We start from the raw sequence: 17,379 nt of genomic DNA on the forward strand, positions 1-17,379 counted from the left end.
ATGTTATAAAGGCAGACTGGTCCGTGTCTTCCTCTGTGAATCTGGTTTGCTGTGACATAATTTTGCAGGCAGGGAAAAGGGTAACCAGGTTAGGTTCAGGCTGTGATGGATAGGTTAATAGAAATGAGTGCAAACAAACCCACAGGGGTTTTTTTGTTCAGCATAAGTAAATAGAAGTGGAAAAAATCTACTAGAATTCCCTTTTTAGTTTTCAATAAACTTGTCAGGATGCAGGTGATTTATGAGAGATGGAAATTTCCGTTCACATTGAACATGCATTTGTTCAGACTGATAGTTGTAGTGTAAGGAAGGAGGGAGCAGATCCTCCTACACAAAATTTCCTCTGCTAACTCACGCCCAGCACCCTGGTGGCTCTTGTAGTCTGGTGCTGCATTTCCCAGCTAGTCTCACCTTCAGGCTGGGCAGGGATTTGTCTGTCCCCATTTGATGACCATTGCAGTAGCTGAATTTATTTCAGATGCAGGGCAGCAATAAATCCCTAGAAGTCTGGGGCTAGAAATCAGAGTATTTCTTAGCTTAAAAGTCCTGCAGCAGCAGTAAAACCACCCCAATTCATGACTTATCCTTTGCTTATGCACTTTATGTGTCAGTACCTTGTTTAACACCCTCTTCTTTGACAGGAGTTTGAAAGCAAGACCTGCAGATAAGGTTTATTGGACTTGCATGGTGGCAATGGAAAAGGCATTTCTATAGGAGAGGAGAGAGCCCTGTGGAGGACTTTTTGTGTAGGAGTCACCAGCCATCTTCTTTTAAGTGTTAAAGGTCTGAAATTCCTGTGCAACTCTGCAGAGCTGTTCTAAGAGAAGCCCTGGCTTGAAACATCTTCTGGAAAAAATAAGTTACTATTTCATATCAGAAGTTCTGATTTTGAGGCTGTTTTTACAGAAGAAAAAAAAGAAAAGGTTATATAGTTCATAAAGGAAGAGGAAAATTACTGTTATTTTTCCATTAAAATCCAGAATTCCACTGATGCATTTGTACAAAGCTTTGCCACCACAACTGCGAGACCATAATATATATATAAAAAAAGAGAAGAATAGGTAAATATTCTACCTAGAAATGTTTTATTGCTTGAAAAGGAACTAACCTATAATTCTTCCTCAAGCGTAATTTCCAGTTGAGGAGCTAAACTCACCAGGAGAATGGAGCACTTTGGTATTACAGTGCTGGGTTAATGGTTGGACTTGATGATCTTAGAGGGCTTTTCCAACCTCAGCAATTCTGTAATTCTAAATCAATTTATTTACTTGGCCCAGAGCTTCCTGAATTTCAGTCAGGTACAAAACTGCAACTACCAAGTTCACTGAGGCCTGAGTCCTGTTTAAGACTTGAAAAGATATTCAGAAAAAGAGGACCTTCCCTTCTTCCTAGCCAAGTTTAATTGTTAATTACTCAATTGGCTGTCATGCAATGAACAGATGACTTTTTTCCCCCGTAAAGCCAGGTAAAAAAGGTCTTCTGCTATTCCAGGGATAACTATGTTCACCCAGATAATTGTATTTTGCCTGCAGGGTAGTGAAGACATGGATCCATCTATTTTGGGGGTGCACTGGAGACACTTTGCACGTTCAAACCACAGAAGTGCATTGCTCCAGTCCACAAGGCAGGGTGCACTGATTTCCCCCGTCCCTTGCAAATGTCAGGAGGAGGGATGGGAAGATGCTCCCCTCGCTTGGGATCAGGTCCTGTGCAGGTGCCTGACACACAGCTCATTTAACACCTGGCTCTTCTTGGCACAGTTCAATTTCAAAGCAATTTCACCGAGTGCTGGAGGTGAAGGATGGCCCCACCTTTGCTGATGGTCCCTTGCTGAGCCATAAATCGATCCAGATTTGGAACAGGGAAGGTCTCCAGAAACAGCCTGGCAAAGGTGGCAGCAGCTGTAAATATGATGGAGAGAGAAGGGGCCATCTCCTATCAAGCTGACTGTCTCCAGAGGAAAGTTGCAGCACTTTTTATTAGGCTTTTTTAGATAACTGAAAAGGGGTGAGGCTGTCCTGCTGGTTCTTTGTCTCTACGAGCCTGTTTCACACAGAAATGATCAGCAGTGCCACCTGATACTCCCTCATGCAATCACTACTCCATCTTCAGTTTTGAATTGAGGATATTTGTACTTAGACCCCACTGTGATAACTGTAAAACACAGATGGCTGCATTTAAACACATCCATGGGAAAGCCCCAACATGCAACTCAACTGCAATGTGCAGGCTTGGAAGAGAAAATAAAGCATGTAAGCTTTATTAGTAATATTTCTCAAACCTTCTTGTTTTGAAAGGTTGGGATGCCAGCATAGTCTCCAAGGCCAGAAATTACTTCTTTTAGCTGCTGGGACCTAGAAATACTATATGCACTGTGTTTTGTGAAATGACCATTTCCTTGTATTGTACATGTTTTCTCATGTGGGGATGTTTGGAGCAAAGGATTAATAGGGAAAATGGGGATTACTTTAACTCATTATTTTTAATTTGTTGTTGTTGTTTAAATGTCTGCCTAAGAAAACCTAGCTAATGTTATCCCCATGGCTGCAGTGCCCATGGACTGTCTTTTCCTGTTTTCTGGGGTAATGTAAAAGACATAAAATCCGAAAAGGGAAGAGTCACAGCAAGTGTTTGGTGGAGAAGGGCCTTGTGTTTCTAGATGAGGTGGCTGCCATGGTTATTAATGCCTTTCCTCCTTGTCTTTTTGGTTTTACTATCACATATGGGGCCATCTGGTTCCTCTGTGGGACTCCCAAGGCTTTTTGGCAAGCACATGCGTGACGATGTCTAGGGTTTTTCCTCTCTGAGCCTTTCTACTACATCTTGTTTCTGGAAACCCTGCTCAAAAGAAGAGCTGCAGTCTCTACCTGTCACACAAACCAAGCTGTCACCAGTGTTGATGTTGTAGGGCAGCACTGGGAAAATCCTCCTTCACCTACAAGTCTGGTGGCACATTAAGGAAGTGACTGTACCTTGCACAGTGGTTCAGTGGCAGGTGGTGAGAGACAGATGCTCCTTGTCCCCTCGGCCTCTGAAGTGATCATGTGGCCTGGGATCTGAAAGCAGAAGGAAATTTGAAATATGCTCAGAGCACAAATTCATTCTTTTCAGGTCTTGAGAGGTTAGAAGCTCTTGAACTGTCTTGAATGTTAATTTTTTTCCCCTGTGCCATATCAGACAAGAACCTGGTTATGGAGCTGTTGGGCTTTCTTGGAAGATAAATGTGACCTATTGAATCCCATTTATCATGGTGACTGCTGTAAGAAATACAGCCTGCTGTCAGGGTACCTGGATGGATTACAGGGATGCAAAACTGGAGCAATTCAGCAATCAGCATCTCGGTGTGAAGGCCTTCCTGAAAGAGATGAAGTAATGGCTAAAAACAGAATAAATTTGTTTCAGAAGGCAAGATTAATCATCATGCAGGAGAAGGGTTGCTTCAAGTGCAAGCAAGGAAATTGCACTGAGTAATAAAGTTGCCCAGTGAAAAAAGAACCAAATAAGCTAAGTACCAGGAGACACATTTCAAACAAGTTTTATCTGTCTCTAAAATGCCCTTCTTTGAGGTGTAGGGGCAGATGTGGCTGAGCAACCTCCAGGGATGGATTCCACACTGCCTTTGGTTATCATTCCAAATTGTCCAGTTTCAGAACATTCAAAACTTTCCATCGCTGTCAAATCTGTTCAACTGTAATGGAAAGTTATTCTTGTCTAACAAAACATGTTTGTTATAAATAGTGAGGATCTGGCACAGCTTGTGCTTATACATGTACATCACAAAAGACTCACTTCTGGAGGCCTCAGCTGTCAGAATAAGGACTGCATGGGATGGGGGGCCTGAGCTGCCCTGTTGCCTTTGGGATGAGTTTCAGGGCAGCTTGGTTTCAAGCACTGCACATTTATCATGTCCCTCAAAGAGCTTTTAACCAGGAGGTCAGAAAAAGATGTTAACAGATCAGACAAATGGCTTGGGGTGACATGAGCTGTTTCATGAGATGTAAGATGGTCTGGAAACACTTTACCAGTAACTGTCCACAATCTCAGCACTCTGCCCTCCTGGCCACTGTCAGCCTGTTCATCCCATGCCCAAAGGAGCCAGGAGGGTTGAGGAGGGATTTCAAGTGGGACAAAGCAGTGACTCTGCTGTGTCCAAGACAGTGATGCCAGTGAACAGGCTCCCAGGGAAGGGATGGAGTCAAAATCCCTGCAGGGATTTAAAAGACGTGTGGATGTGGCACTCAGGGACACGAGTGGTGGCTTGGCACTGCTGGGGGAACTGCTGGACTTGATGATCTTAAAGGTCTTTTCCAACCTAAATAATTCCATGGGTTTTGAGAACATGGTGTGCAAGCAGTGCTCTGCTGTGCAGGGAAGGTGAACTGGTTCTGTTCTGAAGCCAGGAGTTTGTGCCTGTGGCAATGAGTGAGAGAGTCCAAGAGGGATGGAAAAGGGTCAGCTGATATTCTTTTGCATATCACCTTAATTTTTAAGCCACTTTTAAAAGGTTTAAAGGTTTGGTTAGGAGAAAAACTTCAGCAGTGAAGAGGATGGGATAAAAGGCTGGCTGTATTTTGGAGGAGCATGTAGGAAAAAATGGCAAGATTTTCCAGAGGAATCTTTTTTCTTAATAAAATGCCTGTATTTGAGAAAGGTATACTTCACTAATGTGAGTTTGTGGGCTGGCATTTATTCTGGGTTTAAAAACAGGCATAGAAGGAAATTGAAAATATCTAAATGCTTTATCTCAAATTTTCTTTGGGGTTTTTTTTTTTTTTTTTTTTTTTTTTTTTTGAATGAGATATTTAATCTAGGAAACAGATACATTGAGAAATCAAGTGAAAGAGACTTTTTAGTGCCTTTCAGTCCCTGGAAGAGGCCATAAGAGGCCTGCAGAGGGGGTGTTTACAAGGGCCTGGAGGGACAGCACCAGGGGCAGTGGCTTCCCACTGACAGAAGGCAGCACTGAAGTTAGATTTTATCATGTCTATTCATTTATGCACAATATGCTTTAAATTTTGTGCTTTTTCTGGGGAAAATAACTCACAGCTCTATTGACCTGAAGGTGGCAAAAAAATCTGTGATTTCAGACTGCTATTGTTAGAAAGAATTGCCTGGAATTGCTACAAATTGGTGAAGCTGGGGCAAATTCTGCCCTTCCAGAACAGCAACTCTGCTCTTACAGAACACCCACTCTGCTGTTTCCTGCATTTATTGTTTCCTGCATTTATGGACTTGTTTTCCAACATTTCTCCTGTTGATAGTTTGCAGAAAATACCATGCCAGTAGCTGGTCATCATCAGGGACAAGATAGGCAGGAGGGCTGAGGTAGGAGCTTCTCCTGGCCTCTGTCCCCACAAATTGTGGATAAAGATCTCATGGTCATGGGGCAGCTGCTCCTTTTCCTGCAAGTTAGTAGGTCAAATTAAAACCAGAGCTCTCATGTCAGCTGGCCAAGTGCCTCATCTTCACTACAAATTCACTTATGGATTTTCTTTTTTCCCCTCCTATGAGGATTTAGGCTCTGTAACAAAATCAGGGTATAAAAAAAAAATCATGCCACTCTAACAGGTACAATAATATTTTGGATGAATTCAAATCCTTGCAGTTATTATTCCAGCTCAAGCTAAATTAAAATTTACAACACAAAGACTAGCTTCTGGACTAATGTAAATCTCACTTCAGGCTTTGACGAATCCGGATTAATATTTTTGGTTGGAAAAAGACATAATGAAGGCATGACTGCCTGGAAAAATTCTAAAGATTAGCTACACCCTGCTTAAGGGGAAATTCTTTTGATTCACAGGTCTTACTTCAGTTTAATAACCTCTGTAAACTTCTCTGAATGACTGTTTGAAAAGACTAACTCGTCAGAATTTAAGTTGGAAGCATTTTGTGACTGAAAATTTCACCAGGTCCTGTGGACTTCAAATGCTGCTTGTGCATCTGCCTCTTCTGTGCACCAGGAGGAGGAGGAGTGTGAAAGATGCTGACCTACTTTAGAACAAGGGAAAACAGCTTTAGCAAATAATTAAAAAAATAAATCCTTCTCTTTCAGAATAATTCTTGCAGAACAGTAGAGCAATATTTGACACTTAGAAACCACACGTTCTAATTTCACTGTGTTTTTCATTTAGGAAAACACTTGGCAAATGAAGGCTCTGCATTCAGCAGGGAAATTGTGCCGTGTCTTGGAGGTATTCTTGCTGCTATTAAGAAATTGGTACGGAAAATTTAATATTTAGATTCAAACATATGGGAGTAAATTAGTTGGTAACCATGGAGTTAGTCTTTCACAGTTGTACCATTAGAAGTGTTCTCTTGTGTGCATTAAGAGGGAGAGAGAGAAAGGCATTTTGGGGTGAAGGGGAGGTGCTTGCCTGCACTTTAGCTGCCTGCAGAGGTTTGGCTGTCACAGAACAAACCATGGCACAGCTGATCCAAGCCTTGGCTCACCTGGAGGGGTTTTAATGGGGCAGCAGCAGATGTCATTTCTACATTATAGGGGCCAGGGAAATTTGAGGTGTGCCTACACTTCTGTCAGAGTTTGGTCAGTGAAGTAAATTGTGGCTCAGGGTTGAAGTTCTCAACTCTGTTGTGGTTGCATTTGTTTCCTTTTGTGCAAGTGCAAGCAGTGACTCAGTGGGAGCACCACGAAAATCACTTGAAGGCAAAGATCTGCTTGTGCAGAGCTTTTTACATCACAAGGACCTTGATGCTGTTAGTGCAAAGGAGGAAAACAGTGCTCCCCTCCCACAGTGCTGCTGTGAGGATGCACCCACTGCAGTCAGTGGGGTCTGCAGATGCACAGAGCTCAGCAGCTGGGTGGTTCACCCCGGGACTGGGGGCAAAGTAATTTCTTTTAATAATTTATCTTTCCTTGAAACTTTTGCATAGATTCATAGAATACCTTGAGTTGAAAGGGAACCACAAGGATCATCAAGTCCAACTCCTGGCCCTGCACAGGGCATCCCCAAGAATTCCACCATGGGCCTGAGAGCGCTGTCCAAACACCTCCTGAACAGTGACTCCTCGATAATAAAAGACCTGGCAGCAATTATGAGCTGGAGATGGCTGCTCATAGGTAACTGCTGTAAGACCTCTGAAGCCAATAAAGCCAGAATGGCTTCAAACAAGGGTGTTTTGAAAGCTCCTCCATAATGTATTTATCTGCATTATGCAGGTGTAAATCTTCTCAAACTTCCCTTTCTCCCTCAGTGGGTCTCTAAATTATCTATTTCAGCCAGCTCTGCATTAGTCTATCAGGCAAGTGTTTTATGCAATGTGCTGAAATTATAAAGCTGTTTTCTTTTTCACCACTTCAGCTAATTGAGGAGGTAACTCACAGGAAAATTAAAACCTTTTACACATTTCTTTTACACCTCTAAATATTTCACCTTGCCAAGTAGAGTAATTTATACCCATGTGTGCAGAACTGGCTCTGCAGACAGCAAAGTTCAACAACATCATTTCTTTCCAGTGTCTCAGCAGGTAATTGTAACTTCCAGAAAAACTGAAGGACAAAGACTGAATTGGATTGATGCATAAATTGTGATGCCTTAAAGACCAGCTTGTTCCAGCTCCCCTGACAAAGGCAGGGACACCTTCCACTATCCCATGTTGCTCCAAGCCCCATCCAGCCTGGCCTTGGACACTTCCAGAGATGGGGCAGCCACAACTTTTTTGAGCAACCTGTTGAGCAAGGTGAACAAGCAGAATGATTTACCTAGACATGGAAAATATTCAGTATCAAATAATTTTTTTTAAAAATTGTAAGGAAAAAGGGCTTTTTCATCAATTGTATTACTTCATTGTCACTTGTGGATTTTTTTAATTGTCAGGAAGAAATTTGAAGGAATATGCTTGAATGCCCAGAAGAGACTATAAATAGCAACAATCTTTGCTTCAGAATGCAGAATTTTCCAGGAGAGATTATTGCAGAGATGACAGGTAGTATTGACTTAACCAGCCCTGAAAAAGCACCCCCCAAAACCAACCCCAACAAGAGAATTGAATTTTATATGTGTTTAAACAATTTGAAGTATTCTATAAAATATTCTATAATATTCTATAAATACTATGAAATATTCTATAAAATACTGCTAATATTTATTATTAATAATAATAACTTATTAATGGAAGAAGATGAGTGTTTGCTGATGTGTGATACTGTGAGGGTTAATCTCTCACCTAAGGGTGTAAATGAGAGAAATCTTTGCTGAAGACCCTGCACAAGCACTGGAGGAATGACTGGAGAACTGCAGCATTCTCATCTGATCCCAGCTCTGTGCTGCAACTTCCCTCTCTGTGAGGTAGGGATAATGATACTTAATCTGATGTGACTTTGCTTCTGGGTGGGGTTGTCACCTGTCCCTTTTGGACAGTGGAGAGAAAGAGACATTTTCAGACATCCTTCATCCAGGAACAGATGCTTAAAGCAAGTCAGAAGAATCATAGAATCATTTAGGTTAGAAAAGCCCTCTAAGATCATCAAGTCCAACCATTCTGCCACCACTGCCAAGGCCACCACTAACCTGTGTCCCCAGGTGCCACATCCACACATTTTTTAAATCCCTCCAGGGATGGTGACTCCACCACTGCTCTGGGCAGCTGTGCCAGTGCTTGACAACCCTTTCAGTAAATAGATTTTTCCCTAATACCCAATCTAAACCACCCCGGCACAATTTGAGGCCATTTCCTCTTGTCCTGTCCCTTGTTCCCTGGGAGCAGAGCCTGACCCCCACCTGGCTGCACCCTCCTGTCAGGGAGTTGCAGAGAGTGAGAAGTTTCCCTCTGAGCCTCCTCTTCTCCAGGCTGGAGCTGGAGCTCATCATGAGCTGGAAGTTCCTCTTTCTCTCCATTAGCTATGATAGGAGGCTAAAGCCTCAGCTCAAAAGAAATATCCACATGAAATAAACTTTGAGCTCTATTTCTCTTTTTTTTTTCCCCTCAGTTGTGGCTTTACTTGTAGGATGACCACAGCCTATTGTGCTACAACCCTTCTCTTTGCACTGTAGTCACAAACCAAATTGTACAGGGAGCTGATAGAGATCAAAGTCAGGGTTTCTTTTTCTTGGGAGAAGCAAGGGAGTTATTGGAGCTCTTTATCCAGCTAACCATGAGGCTGCATGACTGTGAGTGGTGGCACAGGAGGAGGCATTGGAATATGGCAGGGTGGCCAGGGAGAGCAGGGCTGGCTTTCTTTTGAATACTACAAAGTTAGAACAACTTTAAATTCATCAATAAACAGCAACTAGGCCTTTTATTTTTTCTCTTTTTCTTTTTTCCCCTCACAGCAGTGTTTGATGTTTGTTGTTTACTTTCTTTTATAGCCAGTTCCCTGCCTCACCTCTCTCTGCCCACAGAAGGTTGTTTGTACTTTTTGCTCCCATCCTGCTCTCCCTAAGTGGGTTTTTTTTGTAGGGGTGGATGTACCCTGGTGTCTCTTATCTCATAAGCTGAAGAAATGCTGTAGTACAACACACCTGCACAGAGGAGCTTCATCCCCGGTGCCTCCATGCTCTTCCTTTTCACACAGCAGTGGCTCTTCTGGGAGAAAAAATACTGAATTTCAAGCCAGGTGATCCTGCTCCTTATCCTTGGCTTCCAGAGCTCATTGTGCAGAAGATTTTTTGGGGAGGAAAGGAATAATTTTTATCAGTTCACTATACGTCTAGTGAGTTTCTTAGATAAACAGCAAGAAAAAGAGCAGTTGTTCTGTGGCAACACATCAGGCTTCTGCTCGTTGATAAATGCAGATGACTCAGGGAAAATGTAGTAAAACTAAACTACTGGAATAAGTATGTGATTCCTGGGATGTTTGTGTCTTAGAATCACAGCTATCCTTTACCAGCTGACAGCATCAATAGTAGAGAGTTAAAGATTATAAGTCAATCCCTTAATGCATTATCTTATAAATCTAAATACCTTTTTATGGCTAAGAGGCTTCTGCATGTTTTGCATTTATTTTTTAGCCCTTGTTACTGCTGCACGTGAATCTAGTGCTGCTCAGACACATCAGCTGCAGCTTGTTGTGTTTATGGAACTGAATTCCTGCGTGAGAGGCAAAGAAACCCTTTGGAAAGAGAGAATGCTGCACCATGGCATGTGTGGAAAATTGCACCGGCGAGATTATTGAGGAGAACAGAAATATTCTCAAAACATGGTGAGCAGTGCTTGGCCCTCACCCCTGCAGCTCACTGCTGATGTTCCTAAGCAACTCTCTGCTGCAGCAGCAAGAGGTTTTTAAGATCTTTTTTCCTGGAACAGCAGAGCCTGCCTGCTGCTGGCTGCCTTCTACAGCCCTGGTGAGCTCGCTGAGGGAAAACTGGAGTTTTAACAATTAATGTTAAGGGACTGCTGCAGACAGAAATTATAGAACAGAATCATTAAGGATGGAAAAGCCCTCTAAGATCATTGAGTCCAACCATTAATTCAGCACTGCTAAGCCCGTCATTAAAACATAGCCCTAAATGCCACATCTACACATCTTTTAAATCCCTCTGGGGATGGTGACTGCATCACTTCCCTGGGCAGCTGTGCCTGTGCCTCGTCACCCTTTCCATGACAACATTTTTCCTAATATCCAATCTAAGTCTCACCTGGCACGACTTGAGGGTGTTCCCTCATCAAAAATCACAGTTTTCAGCTAAAATAAAAAGGGACAGAAGAAGAATTCTGAATCAGTAACTGTGCTAGAGATCCATCTTCTTCTTCAAGAGTTGCTCCAACAGAGACTTGGGAGAGATTTGCTTTCTCCCTGCCAGACTTCATGTCACTGTCACCTTCTGCCATGCTGCTAGAGCTGTTCAAAAATAAATCACAATGCCCCTTCTTTGGGGAAGCCTGTTCCTGCTTTCTTTGTTCTGCCAGTGCTTGCAAGCAGCCCTTCCATTTTTAGTGAAACTGGTGGAAAACAGAAAAAGCATAACTTTCTGAAAGTTATAATACAAATCACTGGTACATTTCATTGGAACCCAAAGATGGTCTTAGATGGTCTTATGACAGCTACTGGTCATGTCATGGTTTACTGAATGTAAATTAATATTGTTCAGGTAGGGATAGGCAAGGATTCATTTCAACAAACACAGAATGGTGGAACCAGAGAATGTTTTGGGTTGGAAGGGACCTTCAAGACCATCTTGTTCTGACCCTCCTGCCATGGGCAGGGAAACCTGGAATGAGATCGTCTTGAAAGGTTTGACTTCTGTGTGTGTGGTGTATATAACTGTATGTACACACAGACATGGAATATGAATTTTCTCCTCTATCAGAGCATCTCAGAATGTCACATCTGCATTGATGCTTCTTACAGACTGTGAGACAAACAAACACGTGCTGGGAATTCACTCCCTCCGGGCAGACTGCTTCAGATAAAGGTACCTGTATTTCCTAGCAAGCTGTGGGATAAGGTTTTACTGGTTTTTACTGGTTTTTATGTTCTGTCCTACTTTTTGTTGTGTATATTTGATATACTTTCTGAATGATAACATAAAGACAGATTACCAGATTAAAATTTTTTCAGATTTTTTACTATATCTGGTATAATCAGGTTCTTACACTGGAATGAAATCTCATTAAATTTGATCAGGTCCTAATTTGCATGATATATTAATTAGTCATAGTTTATTTATCTTACAGAATTTTGTCATTTGGTACATAGCTGTGGTTTTTGCAGAAAATTATTTTCTTCCAGTATAAGTTTTGTGCTCATTTAATTTTGGAAGGCTTTGGATGTTTTAATTTAGAGTGTTAAACATTGCCCAGTACATTGCTCGGTTAATTGCATTATTTTTAATATGGAAGAGAGAAATGAAAAGAAAAAAAATACCCTTGATGCTCAGGAGGCAAAATCTTCCAAGAAAATAGTTGAATTTGAAAACTTAAATATAAAATTTTTGGACCTATAGCATTTGACAAGATTGAATTCAATGGTACATTCTATACACAATTGTTTGGGTTCATCAGTGCAAAGATCAAAATTCAATTTCATAACTGGTCAAAGTGAGGGGCATTTGTAGAGAAATGCAGTCCCTACCTTTTAAGAAGAAAATGAGCTTGTTTGATGTCTGACTGACATTGTTAACTGTCAGTTATTGGCTATAAAATAACTTTCAAAGGTACAAGGTTTGTATAAACTGCTTTTACCAGATTCATGACAAAGTTTGCTCCTCTGTGCTGGTCGATTTACTGGGACATTGTTATAGGGAATATTAAAAAGAGTCAGTGAGAGGATGATTTGGATGCCAGTCCTTCCCATGCCTCTGGTGGAGCTGCTTGGAGGACCAGCTGAAATGGAGAAATTAAAATCAACATATATTTAGTGGATGCAAACTATGATGTAAGAAATAGGAAGAAATTCAGAAAAGAAGACTGTTCAGATGTTATGGAAGAGTTTGTACTCTTTCAGAACTTTAACCTGAATTAATCCTGCAATGAGGGTCCCTCACATAGTAGATCTCACAGGTTGACATTTTAAAATTTCATTACCAAGCTGCATTGGTTATTTTTTTAACTCTTTCTGTGACTGAATGCAATTAAATACAGAAAATACAGCCTTAACCATTGCTCCTTCAGTGTTCTTTCTTTGCAGGCTGCTGAAATTTTAACTGTGAAATCTCAGAGGGGCTAGAAAATAGCAGATTCTCATGCAGATATTATGAAAACTTTAAAAAAACCCCCACCCCTGGCAGTAAAGGGATTCATTATCTGCTGTTTGGAAAATTTAATTTGTTTTGACATATTCTGTTTTATTTTTATAGGCTATATTTAATTCTCATAGCAAAACTAAAAACCAAAACAACCAAGCAACGGGGAAAAAAATGGAATTTAAAAAGACAAACACTTTGGCATTCTTAGAAAAGAGAATCTGTGGCACGGAGGTTTCTCCTTCTGAATGTCACCTGAATTGCAAGGCATTGCAAAAGGTGTGACCAAGCCAAATAATCTAAATATTCTGTGGACTTGTCCATATTACTCCCCTGGAGCTCAATGTGCTGATCCTCAATTTAGCACTATAATTAAAATTTTATAATTATTGTTATTATATATTAGTTGCTTCTCTTTTGATCTGCCTTTTGATAGGTTGTAGGACCAAAGTGAAGGAGGGAAAAGCTGGGACTCTTGATGGTGAATCAAACCCCACTTTTGAACCCACTCCCCTGTACAATCTGAGCTAAGAATCCCTAAAAAGAAGAAAATATGAGTTCCTGGAAACTTGTGTAAAACCATTTTTCAGAACTCTGCTATTTTTCTTGGTGGCAGGACTATTTCATTAATGTCCTCATGAAATGAATGTTGCCATTAATTAACAATGTAATTGCTGCAGCCACCATCCTGCCGTGGCCCTTGTTCTTGTAGGCAGTTATGAATGTTTCATCTTTACTCTTCTGAGTAGGAACTTCAGTAGAAAAATTTTTGCTGGGGAAGTTGACCAAGTTGTTTCGAGGATCCAGGGAGTTATGATCTGATGATGACCAGAGAGCTGCAGGCCAGGAATTTCACCTGAGTGGAAGAGAAGCATTGTCTTTCTGTTTCTTTTTTGTTTCTTCCTCTTTTTTTGGGTTTGGTTTGTTCAGCTGGGTTTTTTAAATGTCTGGGTGCTGCATTTTAAATATCTCACCCATTTTCCTTCACATTTTTTGCCACATGCTCCCAAAGCCTGATCAACATGGATTTCTGGTTCTCTATCTGTTTACTATAAGGCTCTTAGGGTGCTGGGGTTTCTTATCCCTGTTTTTCCTCTTTGGTATCACCTCCTCCTCTGTATCAGAGTTCTTTCCTCAAACACTTCTTCGGGTAGGCTCACGCTTCTTGCACAACTCCTGTTTTGTGTAGGAGATTAGGAAAGGAAGCAAGTATCCCTTGTTCTGAGGGCATCCTGTGAAACACAAAAAGGGACAATGTTCACCCAAGAAAGAAGTGTAAATCTGTGCTCAAACTTTTATTTTGTAGACCAGCAGGTTGGACTTACCTACCTGAAAGCATCTGATTTCTCCCTGTGTACTTTTTTATGGAAAATACTGCGTCTCCCAACAAGGCTTCCTTGACTCGTAATTTAAGACCTTGTAGTAGAAATCCCACTATCTCTGTATGTTCTTGCCTTCTTTGCAAGTTTTATTCTCATCAGAAATATTAAACAGAATTAATGAATAAAGATAGAATGGAATAGAGCTCAAAAGCATGGAGACATAGCTTACGTTCACATGAGAGACCTGAAAATTAGAATGCATGATTTTTTTCTTAATTTTTAATTTTATTTATTTGGTTAACACCCTCCTAAATATGTCTACAATGATTTTGTTTATTAGGATTCAGCTTGATTCTCAGTTACTGCTTTTACAATGAAAAATTTTCCAGGAAAAGAAGAATTTCAATTAATCTGAAAAGGTAAGAGAGAAATTTTTATTCTGGCTCAGAGTTTTTACTATTGAGGCCATGGGCTGATGTTGAAAGACTTGAGAGGCACTGAGAGGTCTGATGAGCTTGAAGAAGAGGTTTTTTGTGCTGGGATGCAAGGGAAGAGGGGGTGATGAGGTTAGAATGTGGATTTGGGAGGGACTAAATGTGCAGTAAGAGGATGGGGCAGACAGATGGATGTGGGAGGACTGTGGGGAGGTTTGTCAGCAAGGATAAGGTCAGGTTCCTGGTCTGGAAAGCTGAGTGTGCAGTTTCCATAGTCATCCTTGCTGACTTGCTCTGTGCTTTTTTTTATGTTATTATTGACTTTCACTGTGTGGGGGGAAAATCTAAATCTAGTGGGGGCTCTACACACATCTGTCCAAGGGGGCTTTCCTAGCTGTGTCCATAACCTCTCCTCCAGAAATGTACATATCAAACAAGAGGTTGGGCCATTAAAAACTCTGCCATGCTGGGATTAGGCAGCATGAGGTGGGAGCCACATTGTCCCCATCCCACGGCCACTCCACCTGCTCTTCTACAGCATTCACAGCTGCGACCCAAATCACCTGTATTCCTGTTTCTCTTTCATCTTCCTGCACTTGCCTCCATCAGCCCAGGCCCATGACTCCTGCCTGCCTCCTCTGATACTGCATGCCCACCATCCCATCCTTTGTTGTCAAGACTTCCCCATTTTAGGCACTGGTTGAAGTTTTCTCTGAATTATTGTAGTAAATCTATTGGAGTGAGTGATGGTGGTCAAGACATCCCCCAAGGCTACTGGCTGTCACTGCTCCTTAGAACAATGATGAGCTTCTTTCCCAAAGTAGGGCACTGAAATGCTGAATATGAACTGTGCAGCTTTCAAAGATTCCAGGAGCTCCTTTGGTCTATAGCAGATGCTCAGTCCCCAGGGAAACTGTCTGACTCTTGGTCAACAGTCTGATCTGAGACAGGATAAATCAGACACCAGGAGTGCAGGAAATATCCTCTTTGCATGTCTGACCTTAGAAAGGTGGATTTACAGCCGGCCTTGAGGATTGTTCTCATTCTGCTGGTGGAGAGATTGTGCTCCCACATCACAAGGGACAGCCATGGTCATCTAACTCCTCAAGCCTCCCTAAAAATCAGGGCTGAGGCTGTTGCTGCTGAGTAAACCATTGTGCTGGATTCATTCTCATGCTCTTTGTGGCTGTGTTCTGAGCTATGCAGAACATACAAAAGAGATGCTAAATATACCTTGATACTCTCCTACTCTGTCTTTTCCTTAATAAGATCCATTCTGAAAGAATTTCCCCCTCCTCTAATACAGTGCTGATGAGACTTTTATCAGAGGATTGCCCTTTCTTTTGTGTCCTGAACAGATCTAGGTATAAACAGCAATTGTATCTGTTTATTTTCACTCAGTGACACACCCATAGCATTTTCTCCTTTTTCAACTTTTCTTGCTTTGTTTTATTTCGTCCTATTTTGATGAAAAAACTGAAGTTGCTTTTTTTCTTCTCCATTTTTCTTTCGGGGCTTTCAGTATTTTTTGCACGTGCCCTCCACTATTTTCAACTGCAGAATGCCTCTGTCTGAATGCTGTGTTATGCATATGATGTGTGTGAGGGGAATAAATTTCTTCGTAGGAGTCGTGTCAGATCAAGCTCATTCTTCTCTGTTTGGAGCATTACAATGATGCAAAATATCAAAGTAGTCCACAGAAATGAGACTCAGCTCACCTTTCTCTGCCTTCCTCACATACCTGTTTCTGCCAAGGGAGCCATTTCCTCTGTTCTCCATATTTTACTCTTTTTTTCCTTTTTTTAACTGATTTTTCCGCTACAGTCCTTTATTAAAAAAATATTTAAAGCTCGTGAGAATATCCAAACATCTATACTTTGAGTTTATCTGATGTTTCTAGTCTTTGATCACAGGAGAGGATACGACAGGTTTACCTGACTTCAGAATCTCAGAGGCAACAAAAACAGGTAGTGCAGCGTTTGACATTGAAGTCCTGTACAGAAGTGAGTTCAGAGTCCTGTGTTGCTTCACATCCTGGGCCCAGTTTCATTCCTTTGGTGGCTTTATTTCCTGGGTATCATCTTGTCTCTCTGTTCTCCAAGTCTCCCAGCCTACACAGATTGTTCCTGTCCTCCCGTTCTATGCTTTTACCTACTGCAGCAAAACAGAAGGGATGTATTTTTCCACTGAAAAGTCATTTAACTTGTGACTTGTAACCAAGATGAGATTCCACTGTGCTGAGAAATGCACATCCATCAAATTAGACTTTTTTTTTGGCCAGATCTACTAGTGATTCTATTTAAGTGCTCATCAGGAATAGGTGGGTGAGGTTCAAATCAGCTTCAGTTCCCAAAATAGCCATACTGGGTAAGACTCAGTGCTGGTCCTACCAAGATCCTGTCTTCTGCAGTGATCAATAGTTCTCCTTGGAGAAGTAATGCAGAACAGTCAAATATAGAATGACCCTTCTTCTGTATAATCTCCATGACAAATGGAGTGTCAGGGACTTCTGTGGATGAGGATGATATCTGCATTTTAATAGCTTTTGATGGAATTTTGTGCTATGCTGGATCTTCAGTGCAATATTCTCATATCACTGATTAATTCTTTTAGCTCACATATACATTTGTCCTCCCTAATAACTTATATAGTTTATTTAATATGGACAATAATTCTCTTATTCTCTTGCTCTAAACCTGCTGTCTCTAAAGTTTGTAGGCACCCTGCAGTTCTTGTGTTATGAGAAACAGTAACTCATCTACTCAACTCCTCAACAGCAAAGACGTGTGTGATTTTCACACAACTTTATGTCCCTTCAGTCACCTCTTTTTCAGGCTGAGCAAAAACAGTTGGAAAAATCACCCTAGATAATTGTTACCCATGCTTTACTGGCTGAATGGAATAATGATTCCTGTTAGTTTGCAGGAGCTCTGGCCTCATACTGGAATTAATCTGTTTTTTTCCTTAACATCACCTTAA

Source organism: Corvus brachyrhynchos, unplaced genomic scaffold (assembly GCF_000691975.1).
Source record: "Corvus brachyrhynchos isolate BGI_N302 unplaced genomic scaffold, ASM69197v1 scaffold245, whole genome shotgun sequence".
Taxonomy (NCBI): domain Eukaryota; kingdom Metazoa; phylum Chordata; class Aves; order Passeriformes; family Corvidae; genus Corvus; species Corvus brachyrhynchos.